At 48.3% G+C, this 22,417-nt stretch overlaps 1 protein-coding gene across 1 annotated transcript in view; it reads left to right on the top strand.

Annotated features, from left to right (window-relative positions):
- LOC144941214 (uncharacterized) overlaps positions 1 to 22,417 on the top strand; it is a 126,970-nt gene that overhangs the window by 59,556 nt on the left and 44,997 nt on the right. The gene's annotated exons all lie outside the window — the stretch shown is intronic.

Below are 22,417 nucleotides of genomic sequence, written 5' to 3'. Positions count from 1 at the left end.
TCAATGTGCAGGAGCTACGTGTCAATATTCAGGTGCTAGGTGTGAATGTGCAGGAGCTAGGTGTCAATGTGCAGGTGCTAGGTGTCAATGTTCAGTTGCTAGGTGTCAATGTGCAGGTGCTAGGTGTCAATGCTCAAGTGATAGGTGTCAATGTGCAGGTGCTAGGTGTCAATGTGCAGGAGCTAGGTGTCAATGTGCAGGTGCTACGTGTCAATGTGCAGGAGCTAGGTGTCATTGTGCAGGTGCTAGGTGTCAATGTTCAGGTGGTGGGTGTCAATGTGCAGCTGCTAGGTGTCAATGTGCAGGAGATAAGTGTCAATGTGCAGGTGCTAGGTGTCAATGTGCAGGTGCTATGTGTCAATGTGCAGGTGCTAGGTGTCAATGTGCAGGAGCTAGGTGTCAATGTTCAGGTGCTAGGTGTCAATGTTCAGTGCTAGGTGTCAATGTGCAGGAGCTAGGTGTCAATGTTCAAGTGCTAGCTGTCAATGTGCAGGAGCAAGGTGTCAATGTGCAGGTGCTAGGTGTCAATGTGCAGGAGCTAGGTGTCAATGTGCAGGTGCTAGGTCTCAATGTGCAGGAGCTAGGTGTCAATATGCAGGTGCTAGGTGTCAATGTTCAGGTGCTAGGTGTCAATGTGCAGGTGCTAGGTGTCAATGTTCAGGTGCTAGGTGTCAATGTGCAGGAGCTAGTTGTCAATGTGCAGGAGCTACGTGTCAATGTTCAGGTGCTAGGTGTCAATGTGCAGGAGCTAGGTGTCAATGTGCAGGTGCTAGGTGTCAATGTTCAGGTGATAGGTGTCAATGTGCAGGTGCTAGGTGTCAATGTTCAGGTGATAGGTGTCAATGTGCAGGAGCTAGGTGTCAATGTGCAGGTGCTACGTGTCAATGTGCAGGAGCTAGGTGTCAATGTGAAGGTGCTAGGTGTCAATGTTCAGGTGGTGGGTGTCAGTGTGCAGCTGCTAGGTGTCAATGTGCAGGAGCTAAGTGTCAATGTGCAGGTGCTAGGTGTCAATGTGCAGGAGCTAGGTGTCAATGTGCAGCTGCTAGGTGTCAATGTGCAGGAGCTAAGTGTCAATGTGCAGGTGCTAGGTGTCAATGTGCAGATGCTAGGTGTCAATGTGCAGGTGCTAGGTGTCAATGTGCAGGTGCTAGGTACGTCAATGTGCAGGAGCTAGGTGTCAATGTTCAGGTGATAGGTGTCAGTGTTCAGGTGCTAGGTGTCAATGTGCAGGAGCTAGGTGTCAATGTTCAGGAGCAAGGTGTCAATGTGCAGGTGCTAGGTGTCAATGTGCAGGAGCTAGGTGTCAATGTGCAGGTGTTAGGTGTCAATGTGCAGGAGCTAGGTGTCAATGTTCAGGTGCTAGGTGTCAATGTGCAGGTGCTAGGTGTAAATGTTCAGGTGCTAGGTGTCAATGTGCAGGTGCTAGGTGTCAATGTGCAGGTGCTAGGTGTCAATGTGCAGGTGCTAGGTGTCAATGTGCAGGTGCTAGGTGTCAATGTTCAGGTGCTAGGTGTCAATGTGCAGGAGCTAGGTGTCAATGTGCAGGAGCTACGTGTCAATGTGCAGGTGCTATGTGTCAATGTGCAGGTGCTAGGTGTCAATGTGCAGGTGCTTAGTGTCAATGTGCATGTGCTAGGTGTAAATGTTCAGGTGCTAGGTGTCAATGTGCAGGTGCTAGGTGTCAATGTGCAGGAGCTAGGTGTCAATGTGCAGGTGCTAGGTGTCAATGTGCAGGTGCTAGGTGTCAATGTGCAGGTGCTAGGTGTCAATGTTCAGGTGCTAGATGTCAATGTGCAGGAGCTAGGTGTCAATGTGCAGATGCTAGGTGTCAATGTGCAGGAGCTCGGTATCAATGTGCAGGTGCTAGGTCGCAATGTGCAGGAGCTAGGTGTCAATGTGCAGGTGCTAGGTGTCAATGTGCAGGTGCTAGGTGTCAATGTGCAGGTGATAGGTGTCAATGTTCAGGTGCTAGGTGTCAATGTGCAGGAGCTAGGTGTCAATGTGCAGGAGCTACGTGTCAATATTCAGGTGCTAGGTGTGAATGTGCAGGAGCTAGGTGTCAATGTGCAGGTGCTAGGTGTCAATGTTCAGTTGCTAGGTGTCAATGTGCAGGTGCTAGGTGTCAATGTTCAAGTGATAGGTGTCAATGTGCAGGTGCTAGGTGTCAATGTGCAGGAGCTAGGTGTCAATGTGCAGGTGCTACGTGTCAATGTGCAGGAGCTAGGTGTCATTGTGCAGGTGCTAGGTGTCAATGTTCAGGTGGTGGGTGTCAATGTGCAGCTGCTAGGTGTCAATGTGCAGGAGATAAGTGTCAATGTGCAGGTGCTAGGTGTCAATGTGCAGGAGCTAGGTGTCAATGTGCAGGTGTTGGGTGTCAATTTGTAGGAGCTAGGTGTCAATGTTCAGATGCTAGGTGTCAATGTGCAGGTGCAAGGCGTCAATGTGCAGGTACTGGGTGTCAATGTGCAGGTGCTAGGTGTCAATGTGTAGGAGCTAGGTATCAATGTTCAGGTGGTGGGTGTCAATGTGCAGCTGCTAGGTGTCAATGTGCAGGAGATAAGTGTCAATGTGCAGGTGCTAGGTGTCAATGTGCAGGAGCTAGGTGTCAATGTGCAGGTGCTAGGTGTCAATTTGTAGGAGCTAGGTGTCAATGTTCAGATGCTAGGTGTCAATGTGCAGGTGCAAGGCGTCAATGTGCAGGTGCTGGGTGTCAATGTGCATGTGCTAGGTGTCAATGTGCATTGAGCTAGGTGTCAATGTTCAGGTGCTAGGTGTCAATGTGCAGGTGCTAGGTGTCAATGTGTAGGAGCTAGGTGTCAATGTGCAGGTGCTTGGTGTCAATGTGCAGGTGCTAGGTGTCAATGTGCAGGTGCTAGGTGTCAATGTGCAGGTGCTAGGTGTCAATGTGTAGGAGCTAGGTATCAATGTTCAGGTGCTAGGTGTCAATGTGCAGGTGCTAGGTGTCAATGTGCAGGTGCTAGGTGTCAATGTGCAGGAGCTAGGTGTCAATGTTCAGGTGCAAGGTGTCAATGTTCAGGTGCTAGGTGTCAATGTGCAGGAGATAGTTGTCAATGTGCAGGTGTTAGGTGTCAAAGTGCAGGAGCTAGGTGTCAATGTCCAGGTGCTAGGTGTCAATGTGCAAGTGCTAGGTGTCAATGTGCAGGTGCTAGGTGTCAATGTGCAGGTGCTAGGTGTCAATGTTCAGGTACTAGGTGTCAATGTGCAGGAGCTAGGTGTCATTGTGCAGGAGCTACGTGTCAATGTTCAGGTGCTAGGTGTCAATGTGCAGGAGCTAGGTATCAATGTGTAGGTGCTAGGTGTCAATGTTCAGGTGCTAGGTGTCAATGTGCAGGTGCTAGGTGTCAATGTTCAGGTGATATGTGTCAATGTGCAGGAGCTAGGTGTCAATGTGCAGCTGCTAGGTGTCAATGTGCAGGAGCTAAGTGTCAGTGTGCAGGTGCTATGTGTCAATGTGCAGGAGCTAGGTGACAATGTGCAGGTGCTAAGTGTCAAGGTGTAGGAGCTAGGTGTCAATGTTCAGGTGCTAGGTGTCAATATGCAGGTGCTAGGTGCCATTGTTCAGGAGCTAGGTGTCAGTGTTCAGGTGATAGGTGTCAATGTGCAGAAGCTAGGTGTCAATGTTCAGGTGCTAGGTGTCAATGTGCAGGTGATTAGTGTCAGTGTTCAGGAGCTAGGTGTCAATGTTCAGGTGCTAGGTGTCAATGTTCAGGTGCTAGGTGTCAATGTGCAGGTGCTAGGTGTCAATGTGTAGAAGCTAGGTGTAAATGTGCAGGTGCTAGGTGTCAATGTGCAGGAGCAAGGTGTCAATGTGCAGGAGCTAGGTGTCAATGTGCAGGAGCTAGGTGTCAATGTGCAGGTGCTAGGTGTCAATGTGCAGGAGCTAGGTGACAATGTGCAGGTGCTAAGTGTCAAGGTGTAGGAGCTAGGTGTCAATGTTCAGGTGCTAGGTGTCAATATGCAGGTGCTAGGTGCCATTGTTCAGGAGCTAGGTGTCAGTGTTCAGGTGATAGGTGTCAATGTGCAGAAGCTAGGTGTCAATGTTCAGGTGCTAGGTGTCAATGTGCAGGTGATTAGTGTCAGTGTTCAGGAGCTAGGTGTCAATGTTCAGGTGCTAGGTGTCAATGTTCAGGTGCTAGGTGTCAATGTGCAGAAGCTAGGTGTCAATGTGCAGGTGCTAGGTGTCAATGTGCAGGAGCAAGGTGTCAATGTGCAGGAGCTAGGTGTCAATGTGCAGGAGCTAGGTGTCAATGTGCAGGTGCTAGGTGTCAATGTGCAGGTGCTAGGTGTCAATGTGCACGTGCTAGGTGTCAATGTGTAGGAGCTAGGTATCAATGTTCAGGTGCTAGGTGTCAATGTGCAGGTGCTAGGTGTCAATGTGCAGGAGCTAGGTGTCAATGTTCAGGTGCTAGGTGTCAATGTTCAGGTGCTAGGTGTCAATGTGCAGGAGCTAGGTGTCAATGTTCAGGTGATAGCTGTCAATGTGCAGGAGCAAGGTGTCAATGTGCAGGAGCTAGGTGTCAATGTGCAGGAGCTAGGTGTCAATGTGCAGGTGCTAGGTGTCAATGTGCAGGAGCTAGGTGTCAATGTGCAGTAGCTAGGTGTCAATGTGCAGGTGCTAGGTGTCAATGTGCAGGAGCTAGGTGTCAATGTGCAGGTGTTAGGTGTCAATGTGCAGGAGCTAGGTGTCAATGTTCAGGTGCTAGGTGTCAATGTGCAGGAGCTAGCTGTCAATGTGCAGGTGCTAGGTGTCAATGTGCAGGAGCTAGGTGTCAATGTGCAGGTGTTAGGTGTCAATGTGCAGGAGGTAGGTGTCAATGTTCAGGTGCTAGGTGTCAATGTGCAGGTGCTAGGTGTCAATGTGCAGGTGCTAGGTGTCAATGTGCAGGTGCTAGGTGTCAATGTGCAGGTGCTAGGTGTCAATGTTCAGGTACTAGGTGTCAATGTGCAGGAGCTAGGTGTCAATGTGCAGGAGCTACGTGTCAATGTTCAGGTGCTAGGTGTCAATGTGCAGGAGCTAGGTATCAATGTGCAGGTGCTAGGTGTCAATGTTCAGGTGCTAGGTGTCAATGTGCAGGTGCTAGGTGTCAATGTTCAGGTGATAGGTGTCAATGTGCAGGTGCTAGTGTCAATGTGCAGGAGCTAGGTGTCAATATGCAGGTGCTAGGTGCCATTGTTCAGGAGCTAGGTGTCAGTGTTCAGGTGATAGGTGTCAATGTGCAGAAGCTAGGTGTCAATGTTCAGGTGCTAGGTGTCAATGTGCAGGTGATTAGTGTCAGTGTTCAGGAGCTAGGTGTCAATGTTCAGGTGCTAGGTGTCAATGTTCAGGTGCTAGGTGTCAATGTGCAGGTGCTAGGTGTCAATGTGTAGAAGCTAGGTGTCAATGTGCAGGTGCTAGGTGTCAATGTGCAGGAGCAAGGTGTCAATGTGCAGGAGCTAGGTGTCAATGTGCAGGAGCAAGGTGTCAATGTGCAGGTGCTAGGTGTCAATGTGCAGGTGCTAGGTGTCAATGTGCACGTGCTAGGTGTCAATGTGTAGGAGCTAGGTATCAATGTTCAGGTGCTAGGTGTCAATGTGCAGGTGCTAGGTGTCAATGTGCAGGAGCTAGGTGTCAATGTTCAGGTGCTAGGTGTCAATGTTCAGGTGCTAGGTGTCAATGTGCAGGAGCTAGGTGTCAATGTTCAGGTGATAGCTGTCAATGTGCAGGAGCAAGGTGTCAATGTGCAGGTGCTAGGTGTCAATGTGCAGGTGTTAGGTGTCAATGTGCAGGAGCTAGGTGTCAATGTGCAGGAGCTAGGTGTCAATGTGCAGGTGCTAGGTGTCAATGTGCAGGAGCTAGGTGTCAATGTGCAGGTGTTAGGTGTCAATGTGCAGGAGCTAGGTGTCAATGTTCAGGTGCTAGGTGTCAATGTGCAGGTGCTAGGTGTCAATGTGCAGGAGCTAGGTGTCAATGTGCAGGTGTTAGATGTCAATGTGCAGGAGCTAGGTGTCAATGTTCAGGTGCTAGGTGTCAATGTGCAGGTGCTAGGTGTCAATGTGCAGGTGCTAGGTGTCAATGTGCAGGTGCTAGGTGTCAATGTGCAGGTGCTAGGTGTCAATGTTCAGGTACTAGGTGTCAATGTGCGAGAGCTAGGTGTCAATGTGCAGGAGCTACGTGTCAATGTTCAGGTGCTAGGTGTCAAAGTGCAGGAGCTAGCTATCAATGTGCAGGTGCTAGGTGTCAATGTTCAGGTGCTAGGTGTCAATGTGCAGGTGCTAGGTGTCAATGTTCAGGTGATAGGTGTCAATGTGCAGGTGCTAGTGTCAATGTGCAGGAGCTAGGTGTCAATGTGCAGGTGCTACGTGTCAATGTGCAGGAGCTAGGTGTCAATGTGCAGGTGCTAGGTGTCAATGTGCAGGAGCTAGGTGTCAATGTGCAGCTGCTAGGTGTCAATGTGCAGGAGCTAAGTGTCAATGTGCAGGTGCTAGGTGTCAATGTGCAGGAGCTAGGTGTCAATGTGCAGGTGCTAGGTGTCAATGTGCAGGTGCTAGGTGTCAATGTTCAGGTGATAGGTGTCAATGTTCAGGTGCTAGGTGTCAATGTTCAGGTGCTAGGTGTCAATGTTCAGGTAATAGGTGTCAATGTTCAGGTGCTAGGTGTCAATGTTAAGGTGCTATGTGTCAATGTTCATGTGCTAGGTGTCCATGTTCAGGTGCTAGGTGTCAATGTTCAGGTGCTAGGTGTCAATGTTCAGGTGCTAGGTGTCCAAGTGCAGGTGCTAGGTGTCAATGTGCAGGTGCTAGGTGTCAATGTTCAGGTGTCAATATTCAGGAGCTAGGTGTCCATGTGCAAGTGCTAGGTGTCAATGTGCAGGTGCTAGGTGTCAATGTTCAGGTAATAGGTTTCAATGTGCAGGTGCTAGGTGTCAATGTGCAGGTGCTAGGTGTCAATGTGTAGGTGCTAGGTGTCAATGTTCAGGTGCTAGGTGTCAATGTGCAGGTGCTAGGTGTCAATGTACAGGTTCTAGGTGTCAATGTTCAGGTGCTAGGTGTCAATGTTCAGGTGCTAGATGTCAATGTGCAGGAGCTAGGTGTCAATGTGCAGGAAATAGATGTCAATGTGCAGGTGCTAGGTGTCAATCTGCAGGGGCTAGGTGTCAATGTTCAGGTGCTAGGTGTCAATGCTCAGGTGCTAGGTGTCAATGTTCACGAGGTAGGTGTCAATGTTTAGGTGCTAGGTGTCAATGTTCAGGAGCTAGGTGTCAATGTGCAGGTGTTAGGTGTCAATGTTCAGGTGCTACGTGTCAATGTTCAGGTACTAGGTGCCAATGTTCAGGTGATAGGTGTCAATGTTCAGGTGATAGGTGTCAATGTTCAGGTGATAGGTGTCAATGTTCAGGTACTAGGTGTCAATGTGCAGGTACTAGGTGTCAATGTTCAGGTGCTAGGTGTCAATGTTCAGGTGATAGGTGTCAATGTGCAGGTTCTAGGTGTCAATGTTCAGGAGCTAGGTGTCAATGTTCAGGTGCTAGGTGTAAATGTTCAGGTGCTAGGTGTCAATGTGCAGGTGCTAGGTGTCTATGTGCAGGAGCTAGGTGTCAATGTGCAGGTGCTAGGTGTCAATGTGCAGGTGCTAGGTGTCAATGTTCAGGTGCTAGTTGTCAATGTGCAGGTGCTAGGTGTCAATGTACAGGTTCTAGGTGTCAATTTGCAAGTGCTCGGTGTCCAAGTGCAGGTGCTAGGTGTCAATGTGCAGGAGCTAGGTATCAATGTGCAGGTGCTAGGTGTCAATGTTCAGGTGCTAGATGTCAATGTGCAGGAGCTAGGTGTCAATGTTCAGGTAATAGGTGTCAATGTGCAGGTGCTAGGTGTCAATGTTCAGGTGCTAGGTGTCAATGTGCAGGTGCTAGGTGTCAATGTTCAGGTGCTAGGTGTCAATGTTCAGGTACTAGGTGTCAATGTGCAGGAGCTAGGTGTCATTGTGCAGGAGCTACATGTCAATGTTCAGGTGCTAGGTGTCAATGTGCAGGAGCTAGGTATCAATGTGCAGGTGCTAGGTGTCAATGTTCAGGTAATAGGTTTCAATGTGCAGGTGCTAGGTGTCAATGTGCAGGTGCTAGGTGTCAATGTGTAGGTGCTAGGTGTCAATGTTCAGGTGCTAGGTGTCAATGTGCAGGTGCTAGGTGTCAATGTACAGGTTCTAGGTGTCAATGTTCAGGTGCTAGGTGTCAATGTTCAGGTGCTAGATGTCAATGTGCAGGAGCTAGGTGTCAATGTGCAGGAAATAGATGTCAATGTGCAGGTGCTAGGTGTCAATCTGCAGGGGCTAGGTGTCAATGTTCAGGTGCTAGGTGTCAATGCTCAGGTGCTAGGTGTCAATGTTCACGAGGTAGGTGTCAATGTTTAGGTGCTAGGTGTCAATGTTCAGGAGCTAGGTGTCAATGTGCATGTGTTAGGTGTCAATGTTCTGGTGCTACGTGCCAATGTTCAGGTGATAGGTGTCAATGTTCAGGTGATAGGTGTCAATGTTCAGGTACTAGGTGTCAATGTGCAGGTACTAGGTGTCAATGTTCAGGTGCTAGGTGTCAATGTTCAGGTGATAGGTGTCAATGTGCAGGTTCTAGGTGTCAATGTTCAGGAGCTAGGTGTCAATGTTCAGGTGCTAGGTGTAAATGTTCAGGTGCTAGGTGTCAATGTGCAGGTGCTAGGTGTCTATGTGCAGGAGCTAGGTGTCAATGTGCAGGTGCTAGGTGTCAATGTGCAGGTGCTAGGTGTCAATGTTCAGGTGCTAGGTGTCAATGTGCAGGTGCTAGGTGTCAATGTACAGGTTCTAGGTGTCAATTTGCAAGTGCTCGGTGTCCAAGTGCAGGTGCTAGGTGTCAATGTGCAGGTGCTAGGTGTCAATGTTCAGGTGCTAGATGTCAATGTGCAGGAGCTAGGTGTCAATGTTCAGGTAATAGGTGTCAATGTGCAGGTGCTAGGTGTCAATGTTCAGGTGCTAGGTGTCAATGTGCAGGTGCTAGGTGTCAATGTTCATGTGCTAGGTGTCAATGTTCAGGTACTAGGTGTCAATGTGCAGGAGCTAGGTGTCATTGTGCAGGAGCTACGTGTCAATGTTCAGGTGCTAGGTGTCAATGTGCAGGAGCTAGGTATCAATGTGCAGGTGCTAGGTGTCAATGTTCAGGTGATAGGTGTCAATGTGCAGGTGCTAGGTGTCAATGTTCAGGTGATAGGTGTCAATGTGCAGGTGCTAGTGTCAATGTGCAGGAGCTAGGTGTCAATGTGCAGGTGCTACGTGTCAATGTGCAGGAGCTAGGTGTCAATGTGCAGGTGCTAGGTGTCAATGTTCAGGTGATAGGTGTCAATGTTCAGGAGCTAGGTGTCAATGTGCAGGTGCTAGGTGTCAATGTGCAGGTGCTAGGTGTCAATGTTCAGGTGATAGGTGTCAATGTTCAGGTGCTAGGTGTCAATGTTCAGGTGCTAGGTGTCAATGTTCAGGTGATAGGTGTCAATGTTCAGGTGCTAGGTGTCAATGTTAAGGTGCTATGTGTCAATGTTCATGTGCTAGGTGTCCATGTTCAGGTGCTAGGTGTCAATGTTCAGGTGCTAGGTGTCAATGTTCAGGTAATAGGTGTCCAAGTGCAGGTGCTAGTTGTCAATGTGCAGGTGCTAGGTGTCAATGTTCAGGTGTCAATATGCAGGAGCTAGGTGTCCATGTGCAAGTGCTAGGTGTCAATGTGCAGGTGCTAGGTGTCAATGTTCAGGTAATAGGTTTCAATGTGCAGGTGCTAGGTGTCAATGTGCAGGTGCTAGGTGTCAATGTTCAGGTGCTAGGTGTCAATGTGCAGGTGCTAGGTGTCAATGTACAGGTTCTAGGTGTCAATGTTCAGGTGCTAGGTGTCAATGTTCAGGTGCTAGATGTCAATGTGCAGGAGCTAGGTGTCAATGTGCAGGAAATAGATGTCAATGTGCAGGTGCTAGGTGTCAATCTGCAGGGGCTAGGTGTCAATGTTCAGGTGCTAGGTGTCAATGCTCAGGTGCTAGGTGTCAATGTTCACGAGGTAGGTGTCAATGTTTAGGTGCTAGGTGTCAATGTTCGGGAGCTAGGTGTCAATGTGCAGGTGTTAGGTGTCAATGTTCAGGTGCTACGTGTCAATGTTCAGGTACTAGGTGCCAATGTTCAGGTGATAGGTGTCAATGTTCAGGTGATAGGTGTCAATGTTCAGGTACTAGGTGTCAATGTGCAGGTACTAGGTGTCAATGTTCAGGTGCTAGGTGTCAATGTTCAGGTGATAGGTGTCAATGTGCAGGTTCTAGGTGTCAATGTTCAGGAGCTAGGTGTCAATGTTCAGGTGATAGGTGTAAATGTTCAGGTGCTAGGTGTCAATGTGCAGGTGCTAGGTGTCTATGTGCAGGAGCTAGGTGTCAATGTGCAGGAGCTAGGTGTCAATGTGCAGGTGCTAGGTGTCAATGTGCAGGTGCTAGGTGTCAATGTTCAGGTGCTAGGTGTCAATGTGCAGGTGCTAGGTGTCAATGTACAGGTTCTAGGTGTCAATTTGCAAGTGCTCGGTGTCCAAGTGCAGGTGCTAGGTGTCAATGTGCAGGTGCTAGGTGTCAATGTTCAGGTGCTAGATGTCAATGTGCAGGAGCTAGGTGTCAATGTTCAGGTAATAGGTGTCAATGTGCACGTGCTAGGTGTCAATGTTCAGGTGCTAGGTGTCAATGTGCAGGTGCTAGGTGTCAATGTTCAGGTGCTAGGTGTCAATGTGCAGGAGCTAGGTGTCAATGTGCAGGTGCTAGGTGTCAATATTCAGGTGGTATGTGTCAATGTGCAGGAAATAGATGTCAATGTGCAGGTTCTAGGTGTCAATCTGCAGGTGCTAGGTGTCAATGTTCAGGGGCTAGGTGCCAATGTTCAGGTCATAGGTGTCAATGTGCAGGTGATAGGTGTCAATGTTCAGATGCTAGGTGTCAATGCTCAGGTCCTAGGTGTCAATGTTCAGGAGGTAGGTGTCAATGTTTAGGTGCTAGGTGTCAATGTTCAGGTGCTAGGTGTCAATGTGCAGGTGCTAGGTGTCAATGTTCAGGTGATATGTGTCAATGTTCAGGTAATAGGTGTCAATGTTCAGGTACTAGGTGTCAATGTGCAGGTACTAGGTGTCAATGTTCAGGTGCTAGGTGTCAATGTGCAGGTGCTAGGTGTCAATGTTCAGGAGCTAGGTGTCAATGTTCAGGTGCTAGGTGTCAATGTTCAGGTGCTAGGTGTCAATGTTCAGGTGCTAGGTGTCAATGTGCAGGTGCTAGGTGTCAATGTGCAGGAGCTAGGTGCCAATGTGCAGGTGCTAGGTGTCAATGTGCAGGAGCTAGGTGTCAATGTTCAGGTACTAGGTGTCAATGTTCATGTGTTCGGTGTCAATGTTAAGGTGCTAGTTGTCAATGTGCAGGAGCTAGGTGTCAATGTGCAGGAGCTAGGTGTCAATGTGCAGGAGCTAGGTGTCAATGTTCAGGTGCTACGTGTCAATGTTCAGGTACTAGGTGCCAATGTTCAGGTGATAGGTGTCAATGTTCAGGTGATAGGTGTCAATGTTCAGGTACTAGGTGTCAATGTGCAGGTACTAGGTTTCAATGTTCAGGTGCTAAGTGTCAATGTTCAGGTGATAGGTGTCAATGTGCAGGTGCTAGGTGTCAATGTTCAGGAGCTAGGTGTCAATGTTCAGGTGCTAGGTGTAAACGTTCAGGTGCTAGGTGTCAATGTGCAGGTGCTAGGTGTCAATGTGCAGGAGCTAGGTGTCAATGTGCAGGTGCTAGGTGTCAATGTTCAGGTGCTAGGTGTCAATGTGCAGGAGCTAGGTGTCAATGTACAGGTGCTAGGTGTCAATATTCAGGTGGTATGTGTCAATGTGCAGGAAATAGTTGTCAATGTGCAGGTGCTAGGTGTCAATCTGCAGGTGCTAGGTGTCAATGTTCAGGGGCTAGGTGCCAATGTTCAGGTCATAGGTGTCAATGTGCAGGTGATAGGTGTCAATGTTCAGGTGCTAGGTGTCAATGCTCAGGTGCTAGGTGTCAATGTTCAGGAGGTAGGTGTCAATGTTTAGGTGCTAGGTGTCAATGTTCAGGTGCTAGGTGTCAATGTGCAGGTGCTAGGTGTCAATGTTCAGGTGATAGGTGTCAATGTTCAGGTAATAGGTGTCAATGTTCACGTACTAGGTGTCAATGTGCAGGTACTAGGTGTCTGTTCAGGTGCTAGGTGTCAATGTGCAGGTGCTAGGTGTCAATGTTCAGGAGCTAGGTGTCAATGTTCAGGTGCTAGGTGCCAATGTTCAGGTGCTAGGTGTCAATGTGCAGGTGCTAGGTGTCAATGTGCAGGTGCTAGGTATCAATGTGCAGGAGCTAGGTGTCAATGTTCAGGTACTAGGTGTCAATGTTCAGGTGTTAGGTGTCAATGTTAAGGTGCTAGTTGTCAATGTGCAGGAGCTAGGTGTCAATGTGCAGGAGCTAGGTGTCAATGTTCAGGTGCTAGGTGTCAATGTTCAGGTGTTAGGTGTCAATGTTTAGGTGATAGGTGTCAATGTGCAGGTGCTAGGTGTCAATGTTCAGGAGCTAGGTGTCAATGTTCAGGTGCTAGGTATCAATGTTAAGGTGCTAGGTGTCAATGTGCAGGTGCTAGGTGGCAATGTGCTGGTGCTAGGTGTCAATGTGCAGGTGCTAGGTGTCAATGTGCAGGTGCTAGGTGTCAATGTTCAGGTGCTAGATGTCAATGTGCAGGAGCTAGGTGTCAATGTGCAGGAAATAGATGTCAATGTGCAGGTGCTAGTTGTCAATCTGCAGGGGCTAGGTGCCAATGTTCAGGTCATAGGTGTCAATGTGCAGGTGATAGGTGTTAATGTTCAGGTGCTAGGTGTCAATGCTCAGGTGCTAGGTGTCAATGTTCAGGAGGTAGGTGTCAATGTTTAGGTGCTAGGTGTCAATGTTCAGGTGCTAGGTGTCAATGTGCAGGTGCTAGGTGTCAATGTTCAGGAGCCTTGTGTCAATGTTCAGGTGCTAGGTGTAAATGTTCAGGTGCTAGGTGTCAATGTGCAGGTGCTAGGTGTCAATGTGCAGGAGCTAGGTGTCAATGTGCAGGTGCTAGGTGTCAATGTAAAGGTGCTAGGTGTCAATGTTCAGGTGCTAGGTGTCAATGTGCAGGTGCTAGGTGTCAATGTATAGGTTCTAGGTGTCAATGTGCAAGTGCTCGGTGTCCAAGTGCAGGTGCTAGGTGTCAATGTGCAGGTGCTAGGTGTCAATGTTCAGGTGCTAGATGTCAATGTGCAGGAGCTAGGTGTCAATTTTCAGTTAATAGGTGTCAATGTGCAGGTGCTAGGTGTCAATGTTCAGGTGCTAGGTGTCAATGTGCAGGTGCTAGGTGTCAATGTTCAGGTGCTAGGTGTCAATGTGCAGGAGCTAGGTGTCAATGTGCAGGTGCTAGGTGCCAATATTCAGGTGGTATGTGTCAATGTGCAGGAAATAGTTGTCAATGTGCAGGTGCTAGGTGTCAATCTGCAGGTGCTAGGTGTCAATGTTCAGGGGCTAGGTGCCAATGTTCAGGTCATAGGTGTCAATGTTCAGGTGCTAGGTGTCAATGCTCAGGTGCTAGGTGTCAATGTTCAGGAGGTAGGTGTCAATGTTTAGGTGCTAGGTGTCAATGTTCAGGTGCTAGGTGTCAATGTGCAGGTGCTAGGTGTCAATGTTCAGGTGGTAGGTGTCAATGTTCAGGTAATAGGTGTCAATGTTCAGGTACTAGGTGTCAATGTGCAGGTACTAGGTGTCAATGTTCAGGTGCTAGGTGTCAATGTGCAGGTGCTAGGTGTCAATGTTCAGGAGCTAGGTGTCAATGTTCAGGTACTAGGTGTCAATGTGCAGGTACTAGGTGTCAATGTTCAGGTGATAGGTGTCAATGTGCAGGTGCTAGGTGTCAATGTTCAGGGGCTAGGTGCCAATGTTCAGGTCATAGGTGTCAATGTTCAGGTGCTAGGTGTCAATGCTCAGGTGCTAGGTGTCAATGTTCAGGAGGTAGGTGTCAATGTTTAGGTTCTAGGTGTCAATGTTCAGGTGCTAGGTGTCAATGTGCAGGTGCTAGGTGTCAATGTTCAGGTGGTAGGTGTCAATGTTCAGGTAATAGGTGTCAATGTTCAGGTACTAGGTGTCAATGTGCAGGTACTAGGTGTCAATGTTCAGGTGCTAGGTGTCAATGTGCAGGTGCTAGGTGTCAATGTTCAGGAGCTAGGTGTCAATGTTCAGGTACTAGGTGTCAATGTGCAGGTACTAGGTGTCAATGTTCAGGTGATAGGTGTCAATGTGCAGGTGCTAGGTGTCAATGTGCAGGAGCTAGGTGTCAATGTGCAGGTGCTAGGTGTCAATGTGCAGGTGCTAGGTGTCAATGTTCAGGTGCTAGGTGTCAATGTGCAGGTGCTAGGTGTCAATGTACAGGTTCTAGGTGTCAATGTTCAGGTGATAGGTGTCAATGTGCAGATGCTAGGTGTCAATGTACAGGAGCTAGGTGTCAATGTTCAGGTGATAGTTGTCAATGTGCAGAAGCTAGGTGTCAATGTTTAGGTGCTAGGTGTCAATGTTCAGGTGCTAGGTGTCAATGTGCAGGTGCTAGGTGTCAATGTTCAGGTGCTAGGTGTCAATGTGCAGGTGCTAGGTGTCAATGTTCAGGTGCTAGTTGTCAATGTGCAGGAGCTAGGTGTCAATGTGCAGGTGCTAGGTGTCAATATTCAGGTGGTATGTGTCAATGTGCTGGAAATAGATGTCAATGTGCAGGTGCTAGGTGTCAATCTGCAGGTGCTAGGTGTCAATGTTCAGGGGCTAGGTGCCAATGTTCAGGTCATAGGTGTCACTGTGCAGGTGATAGGTGTCAATGTTCAGGTGCTAGGTGTCAATGCTCAGGTGCTAGGTGTCAATGTTCAGGAGGTAGGTGTCAATGTTTAGGTGCTAGGTGTCAATGTTCAGGTGCTAGGTGTCAATGTGCAGGTGCTAGGTGTCAATGTTCAGGTGCTAGGTGTCAATGTTCAGGTACTGGGTGCCAATGTTCAGGTGATAGGTGTCAATGTTCAGGTGATAGGTGTCAATGCTCAGGTTATAGGTGTCAATGTTCAGGTACTAGGTGTCAATGTGCAGGTACTAGGTGTCAATGTTCAGGTGCTAGGTGTCAATGTGCAGGTGCTAGGTGTCAATGTTCAGGAGCTAGGTGTCAATGTTCAGGTACTAGGTGTCAATGTTCAGGTGCTAGGTGTCAATGTGCAGGTGCTAGGTGTCAATGTGCAGGAGCTAGGTGTCAATGTGCACGTGCTAGGTGTCAATGTGCAGGAGCTAGGTGTCAATGTTCAGGTACTAGGTGTCAATGTTCAGGTGTTAGGTGTCAATGTTAAGGTGCTAGTTGTCAATGTGCAGGAGCTAGGTGTCAATGTGCAGGAGCTAGGTGTCAATGTTCAGGTGCTAGGTGTCAATGTTCATGTGTTAGGTGTCAATGTTTAGGTGATAGATGTCAATGTGCAGGTGCTAGGTGTCAATGTTCAGGAGCTAGGTGTCAATGTTCAGGTGCTAGGTATCAATGTTAAGGTGCTAGGTGTCAATGTGCAGGTGCTAGGTGTCAATGTGCAGGTGCTAGGTGTCAATGTGCAGGTGCTAGGTGTCAATGTGCAGGTGCTAGGTGTCAATGTGCAGGTGCTAGGTGTCAATATTCAGGTGGTATGTGTCAATGTGCTGGAAATATATGTCAATGTGCAGGTGCTAGGTGTCAATCAGCAGGTGCTAGGTGTCAATGTTCAGGGGCTAGGTGCCAATGTTCAGGTCATAGGTGTCAATGTGCAGGTGATAGGTGTCAATGTTCAGGTGCTAGGTGTCAATGCTCAGGTGCTAGGTGTCAATGTTCAGGAGGTAGGTGTCAATGTTTAGGTGCTAGGTGTCAATGTTCAGGTGCTAGGTGTCAATGTGCAGGTGCTAGGTGTCAATGTTCAGGTGCTAGGTGTCAATGTTCAGGTACTGGGTGCCAATGTTCAGGTGCTAGGTGTCAATGTTCAGGTGATAGGTGTCAATGCTCAGGTTATAGGTGTCAATGTTCAGGTACTAGGTGTCAATGTGCAGGTACTAGGTGTCAATGTTCAGGTGCTAGGTGTCAATGTGCAGGTGCTAGGTGTCAATGTTCAGGAGCTAGGTGTCAATGTTCAGGTACTAGGTGTCAATGTTCAGGTGCTAGGTGTCAATGTGCAGGTGCTAGGTGTCAATGTGCAGGAGCTAGGTGTCAATGTGCACGTGCTAGGTGTCAATGTGCAGGTGCTAGGTGTCAATGTTCAGGTGCTAGGTGTCAATGTGCAGGTGCTAGGTGTCAATGTTCAGGTGCTAGGTGTCAATGTGCAGGAGCTAGGTGTCAATGTACAGGTGCTAGGTGTCAATATTCAGGTGGTATGTGTCAATGTGCAGGAAATAGTTGTCAATGTGCAGGTGCTAGGTGTCAATCTGCAGGTGCTAGGTGTCAATGTTCAGGGGCTAGGTGCCAATGTTCAGGTCATAGGTGTCAATGTGCAGGTGATAGGTGTCAATGTTCAGGTGCTAGGTGTCAATGCTCAGGTGCTAGGTGTCAATGTTCAGGAGGTAGGTGTCAATGTTTAGGTGCTAGGTGTCAATGTTCAGGTGCTAGGTGTCAATGTGCAGGTGCTAGGTGTCAATGTTCAGGTGATAGGTGTCAATGTTCAGGTACTAGGTGTCAATGTTCACGTACTAGGTGTCAATGTGCAGGTACTAGGTGTCAATGTTCAGGTGCTAGGTGTCAATGTGCAGGTGCTAGGTGTCAATGTTCAGGTGATAGGTGTCAATGTTCAGGTGTTAGGTGTCAATGTGCAGGTGCTAGGTGTCAATGTTCAGGAGCTAGGTGTCAATGTGCAGGAGCTAGGTGTCAATGTTCAGGTGCTAGGTGTCAATGTTCAGGTGTTAGGTGTCAATGTTTAGGTGATAGGTGTCAATGTGCAGGTGCTAGGTGTCAATGTTCAGGAGCTAGGTGTCAATGTTCAGGTGATAGGTATCAATGTTAAGGTGCTAGGTGTCAATGTGCAGGTGCTAGGTGTCAATGTGCTGGTGCTAGGTGTCAATGTGCAGGTGCTAGGTGTCAATGTGCAGGTGCTAGGTGTCAATGTTCAGGTGCTAGATGTCAATGTGCAGGAGCTAGGTGTCAATGTGCAGGAAATAGATGTCAATGTGCAGGTGCTAGTTGTCAATCTGCAGGGGCTAGGTGCCAATGTTCAGGTCATAGGTGTCAATGTGCAGGTGATAGGTGTTAATGTTCAGGTGCTAGGTGTCAATGCTCAGGTGCTAGGTGTCAATGTTCAGGAGGTAGGTTTCAATGTTTAGGTGCTAGGTGTCAATGTTCAGGTGCTAGGTGTCAATGTGCAGGTGCTAGGTGTCAATGTTCAGGAGCTAGGTGTCAATGTTCAGGTGCTAGGTGTAAATGTTCAGGTGCTAGGTGTCAATGTGCAGGTGCTAGGTGTCAATGTGCAGGAGCTAGGTGTCAATGTACAGGTTCTAGGTGTCAATGTGCAAGTGCTCGGTGTCCAAGTGCAGGTGCTAGGTGTCAATGTGCAGGTGCTAGGTGTCAATGTTCAGGTGCTAGATGTCAATGTGCAGGAGCTAGGTGTCAATTTTCAGTTAATGTGTCAATGTGCAGGTGCTAGGTGTCAATCTGCAGGTGCTAGGTGTCAATGTTCAGGGGCTAGGTGCCAATGTTCAGGTCATAGGTGTCAATGTGAAGGTGATAGGTGTCAATGTTCAGGTGATAGGTGTCAATGCTCAGGTGCTAGGTGTCAATGTTCAGGAGGTAGGTGTCAATGTTTAGGTGCTAGGTGTCAATGTTCAGGTGCTAGGTGTCAATGTGCATGTGCTAGGTGTCAATGTTCAGGTGGTAGGTGTCAATGTTCAGGTAATAGGTGTCAATGTTCAGGTACTAGGTGTCAATGTGCAGGTACTAGGTGTCAATGTTCAGGTGCTAGGTGTCAATGTGCAGGTGCTAGGTGTCAATGTTCAGGAGCTAGGTGTCAATGTTCAGTTGCTAGGTGTCAATGTTCAGGTGCTAGGTGTCAATGTGCAGGTGCTAGGTGTCAATGTGCAGGAGCTAGGTGTCAATGTGCAGGTGCTAGGTGTCAATGTGCAGGAGCTAGGTGTCAATGTTCAGGTACTAGGTGTCAATGTTCAGGTGTTAGGTGTCAATGTTAAGGTGCTAGTTGTCAATGTGCAGGAGCTAGGTGTCAATGTGCAGGAGCTAGGTGTCAATGTTCAGGTGCTAGGTGTCAATGTTCAGGTGTTAGGTGTCAATGTTTAGGTGATAGGTGTCAATGTGCAGGTGCTAGGTGTCAATGTTCAGGAGCTAGGTGTCAATGTTCAGGTGATAGGTATCAATGTTAAGGTGCTAGGTGTCAATGTGCAGGTGCTAGCTGTCAATGTGCTGGTGCTAGGTGTCAATGTGCAGGTGCTAGGTGTAAATGTGCAGGTGCTAGGTGTCAATGTTCAGGTGCTAGATGTCAATGTGCAGGAGCTAGGTGTCAATGTGCAGGAAATAGATGTCAATGTGCAGGTGCTAGGTGTCAATCTGCAGGGGCTAGTTGCCAATGTTCAGGTCATAGGTGTCAATGTGCAGGTGATAGGTGTTAATGTTCAGGTGCTAGGTGTCAATGCTCAGGTGCTAGGTGTCAATGTTCAGGAGGTAGGTGTCAATGTTTAGGTGCTAGGTGTCAATGTTCAGGTGCTAGGTGTCAATGTGCAGGTGCTAGGTGTCAATGTTCAGGCGCTACGTGTCAATGTTCAGGTACTAGGTGCCAATGTTCAGGTGATAGGTGTCAATGTTCAGGTGATAGGTGTCAATGTTCAGGTACTAGGTGTCAATGTGCAGGTACTAGGTGTCAATGTTCAGGTGATAGGTGTCAATGTGCAGGTGCTAGGTGTCAATGTTCAGGAGCTAGGTGTCAATGTTCAGGTGCTAGGTGTAAATGTTCAGGTGCTAGGTGTCAATGTGCAGGTGCTAGGTGTCAATGTGCAGGAGCTAGGTGTCAATGTGCAGGTGCTAGGTGTCAATGTGCAGGTGCTAGGTGTCAATGTTCAGGTGCTAGGTGTCAATGTGCAGGTGCTAGGTGTCAATGTACAGGTTCTAGGTGTCAATGTTCAGGTGATAGGTGTCAATGTGCAGATGCTAGGTGTCAATGTGCAGGTACTAGGTTTCAATGTTCAGGTGCTAAGTGTCAATGTTCAGGTGATAGGTGTCAATGTGCAGGTGCTAGGTGTCAATGTTCAGGAGCTAGGTGTCAATGTTCAGGTGCTAGGTCTAAATGTTCAGGTGCTAGGTGTCAATGTGCAGGTGCTAGGTGTCAATGTGCAGGAGCTAGGTGTCAATGTGCAGGTGCTAGGTGTCAATGTAAAGGTGCTAGGTGTCAATGTTCAGGTGCTAGGTGTCAATGTGCAGGTGCTAGGTGTCAATGTACAGGTTCTAGGTGTCAATGTGCAAGTGCTCGGTGTCCAAGTGCAGGTGCTAGGTGTCAATGTGCAGGTGCTAGGTGTCAATGTTCAGGTGCTAGATGTCAATGTGCAGGAGCTAGGTGTCAATGTTCAGGTAATAGGTGTCAATGTGCAGGTGCTAGGTGTCAATGTTCAGGTGCTAGGTGTCAATGTGCAGGTGCTAGGTGTCAATGTTCAGGTGCTAGGTGTCAATGTGCAGGAGCTAGGTGTCAATGTACAGGTGCTAGGTGTCAATATTCAGGTGGTATGTGTCAATGTGCAGGAAATAGTTGTCAATGTGCAGGTGCTAGGTGTCAATCTGCAGGTGCTAGGTGTCAATGTTCAGGGGCTAGGTGCCAATGTTCAGGTGCTAGGTGTCAATGTGCAGGTGCTAGGTGTCAATGTGCAGGAGCTAGGTGTCAATGTGCAGGTGCTAGGTGTCAATGTGCAGGTGCTAGGTGTCAATGTTCAGGTGCTAGGTGTCAATGTGCAGGTGCTAGGTGTCAATGTACAGGTTCTAGGTGTCAATGTTCAGGTGATAGGTGTCAATGTGCAGATGCTAGGTGTCAATGTTTAGGTGCTAGGTGTCAATGTTCAGGTGCTACGTGTCAATGTTCAGGTACTAGGTGCCAATGTTCAGGTGATAGGTGTCAATGTTCAGGTGATAGGTGTCAATGTTCAGGTACTAGGTGTCAATGTGCAGGTACTAGGTTTCAATGTTCAGGTGCTAAGTGTCAATGTTCAGGTGATAGGTGTCAATGTGCAGGTGCTAGGTGTCAATGTTCAGGAGCTAGGTGTCAATGTTCAGGTGCTAGGTCTAAATGTTCAGGTGCTAGGTGTCAATGTGCAGGTGCTAGGTGTCAATGTGCAGGTGCTAGGTGTCAATGTAAAGGTGCTAGGTGTCAATGTTCAGGTGCTAGGTGTCAATGTGCAGGTGCTAGGTGTCAATGTACAGGTTCTAGGTGTCAATGTGCAAGTGCTCGGTGTCAAAGTGCAGGTGCTAGGTGTCAATGTGCAGGTGCTAGGTGTCAATGTTCAGGTGCTAGATGTCAATGTGCAGGAGCTAGGTGTCAATGTTCAGGTAATAGGTGTCAATGTGCAGGTGCTAGGTGTCAATGTTCAGGTGCTAGGTGTCAATGTGCAGGTGCTAGGTGTCAATGTTCAGGTGCTAGGTGTCAATGTGCAGGAGCTAGGTGTCAATGTACAGGTGCTAGGTGTCAATATTCAGGTGGTATGTGTCAATGTGCAGGAAATAGTTGTCAATGTGCAGGTGCTAGGTGTCAATCTGCAGGTGCTAGGTGTCAATGTTCAGGGGCTAGGTGCCAATGTTCAGGTCATAGGTGTCAATGTGCAGGTGATAGGTGTCAATGTTCAGGTGCTAGGTGTCAATGCTCAGGTGCTAGGTGTCAATGTTCAGGAGGTAGGTGTCAATGTTTAGGTGCTAGGTGTCAATGTTCAGGTGCTAGGTGTCAATGTGCATGTGCTAGGTGTCAATGTTCAGGTGATAGGTGTCAATGTTCAGGTAATAGGTGTCAATGTTCACGTACTATGTGTCAATGTGCAGGTACTAGGTGTCAATGTTCAGGTGCTAGGTGTCAATGTGCAGGTGCTAGGTGTCAATGTTCAGGAGCTAGGTGTCAATGTTCAGGTGCTAGGTGCCAATGTTCAGGTGCTAGGTGTCAATGTGCAGGTGCTAGGTGTCAATGTGCAGGTGCTAGGTGTCAATGTGCAGGAGCTAGGTGTCAATGTTCAGGTACTAGGTGTCAATGTTCAGGTGTTAGGTGTCAATGTTAAGGTGCTAGTTGTCAATGTGCAGGAGCTAGGTGTCAATGTGCAGGAGCTAGGTGTCAATGTTCAGGTGCTAGGTGTCAATGTTCAGGTGTTAGGTGTCAATGTTTAGGTGATAGGTGTCAATGTGCAGGTGCTAGGTGTCAATGTTCAGGAGCTAGGTGTCAATGTTCAGGTGCTAGGTATCAATGTTAAGGTGCTAGGTGTCAATGTGCAGGTGCTAGGTGTCAATGTGCTGGTGCTAGGTGTCAATGTGCAGGTGCTAGGTGTCAATGTGCAGGTGCTAGGTGTCAATGTTCAGGTGCTAGATGTCAATGTGCAGGAGCTAGGTGTCAATGTGCAGGAAATAGATGTCAATGTGCAGGTGCTAGTTGTCAATCTGCAGGGGCTAGGTGCCAATGTTCAGGTCATAGGTGTCAATGTGCAGGTGATAGGTGTTAATGTTCAGGTGCTAGGTGTCAATGCTCAGGTGCTAGATGTCAATGTTCAGGAGGTAGGTGTCAATGTTTAGGTGCTAGGTGTCAATGTTCAGGTGCTAGGTGTCAATGTGCAGGTGCTAGGTGTCAATGTTCAGGAGCTAGGTGTCAATGTTCAGGTGCTAGGTGTAAATGTTCAGGTGCTAGGTGTCAATGTGCAGGTGCTAGGTGTCAATGTGCAGGAGCTAGGTGTCAATGTGCAGGTGCTAGGTGTCAATGTAAAGGTGCTAGGTGTCAATGTTCAGGTGCTAGGTGTCAATGTGCAGGTGCTAGGTGTCAATGTACAGGTTCTAGGTGTCAATGTGCAAGTGCTCGGTGTCCAAGTGCAGGTGCTAGGTGTCAATGTGCAGGTGCTAGGTGTCAATGTTCAGGTGCTAGATGTCAATGTGCAGGAGCTAGGTGTCAATTTTCAGTTAATAGGTGTCAATGTGCAGGTGCTAGGTGTTAATGTTCAGGTGCTAGGTGTCAATGTGCAGGTGCTAGGTGTCAATGTTCAGGTGCTAGGTGTCAATGTGCAGGAGCTAGGTGTCAATGTGCAGGTGCTAGGTGCCAATATTCAGGTGGTATGTGTCAATGTGCAGGAAATAGTTGTCAATGTGCAGGTGCTAGGTGTCAATCTGCAGGTGCTAGGTGTCAATGTT

The sequence above is a fragment of the Lampetra fluviatilis genome, chromosome 24 (assembly GCF_964198595.1).
Source record: "Lampetra fluviatilis chromosome 24, kcLamFluv1.1, whole genome shotgun sequence".
In the NCBI taxonomy this organism is placed as follows: domain Eukaryota; kingdom Metazoa; phylum Chordata; class Hyperoartia; order Petromyzontiformes; family Petromyzontidae; genus Lampetra; species Lampetra fluviatilis.
Note: the sequence above shows the minus strand (reverse complement) of the source record. Positions and strands in the feature narration are given on the sequence as shown.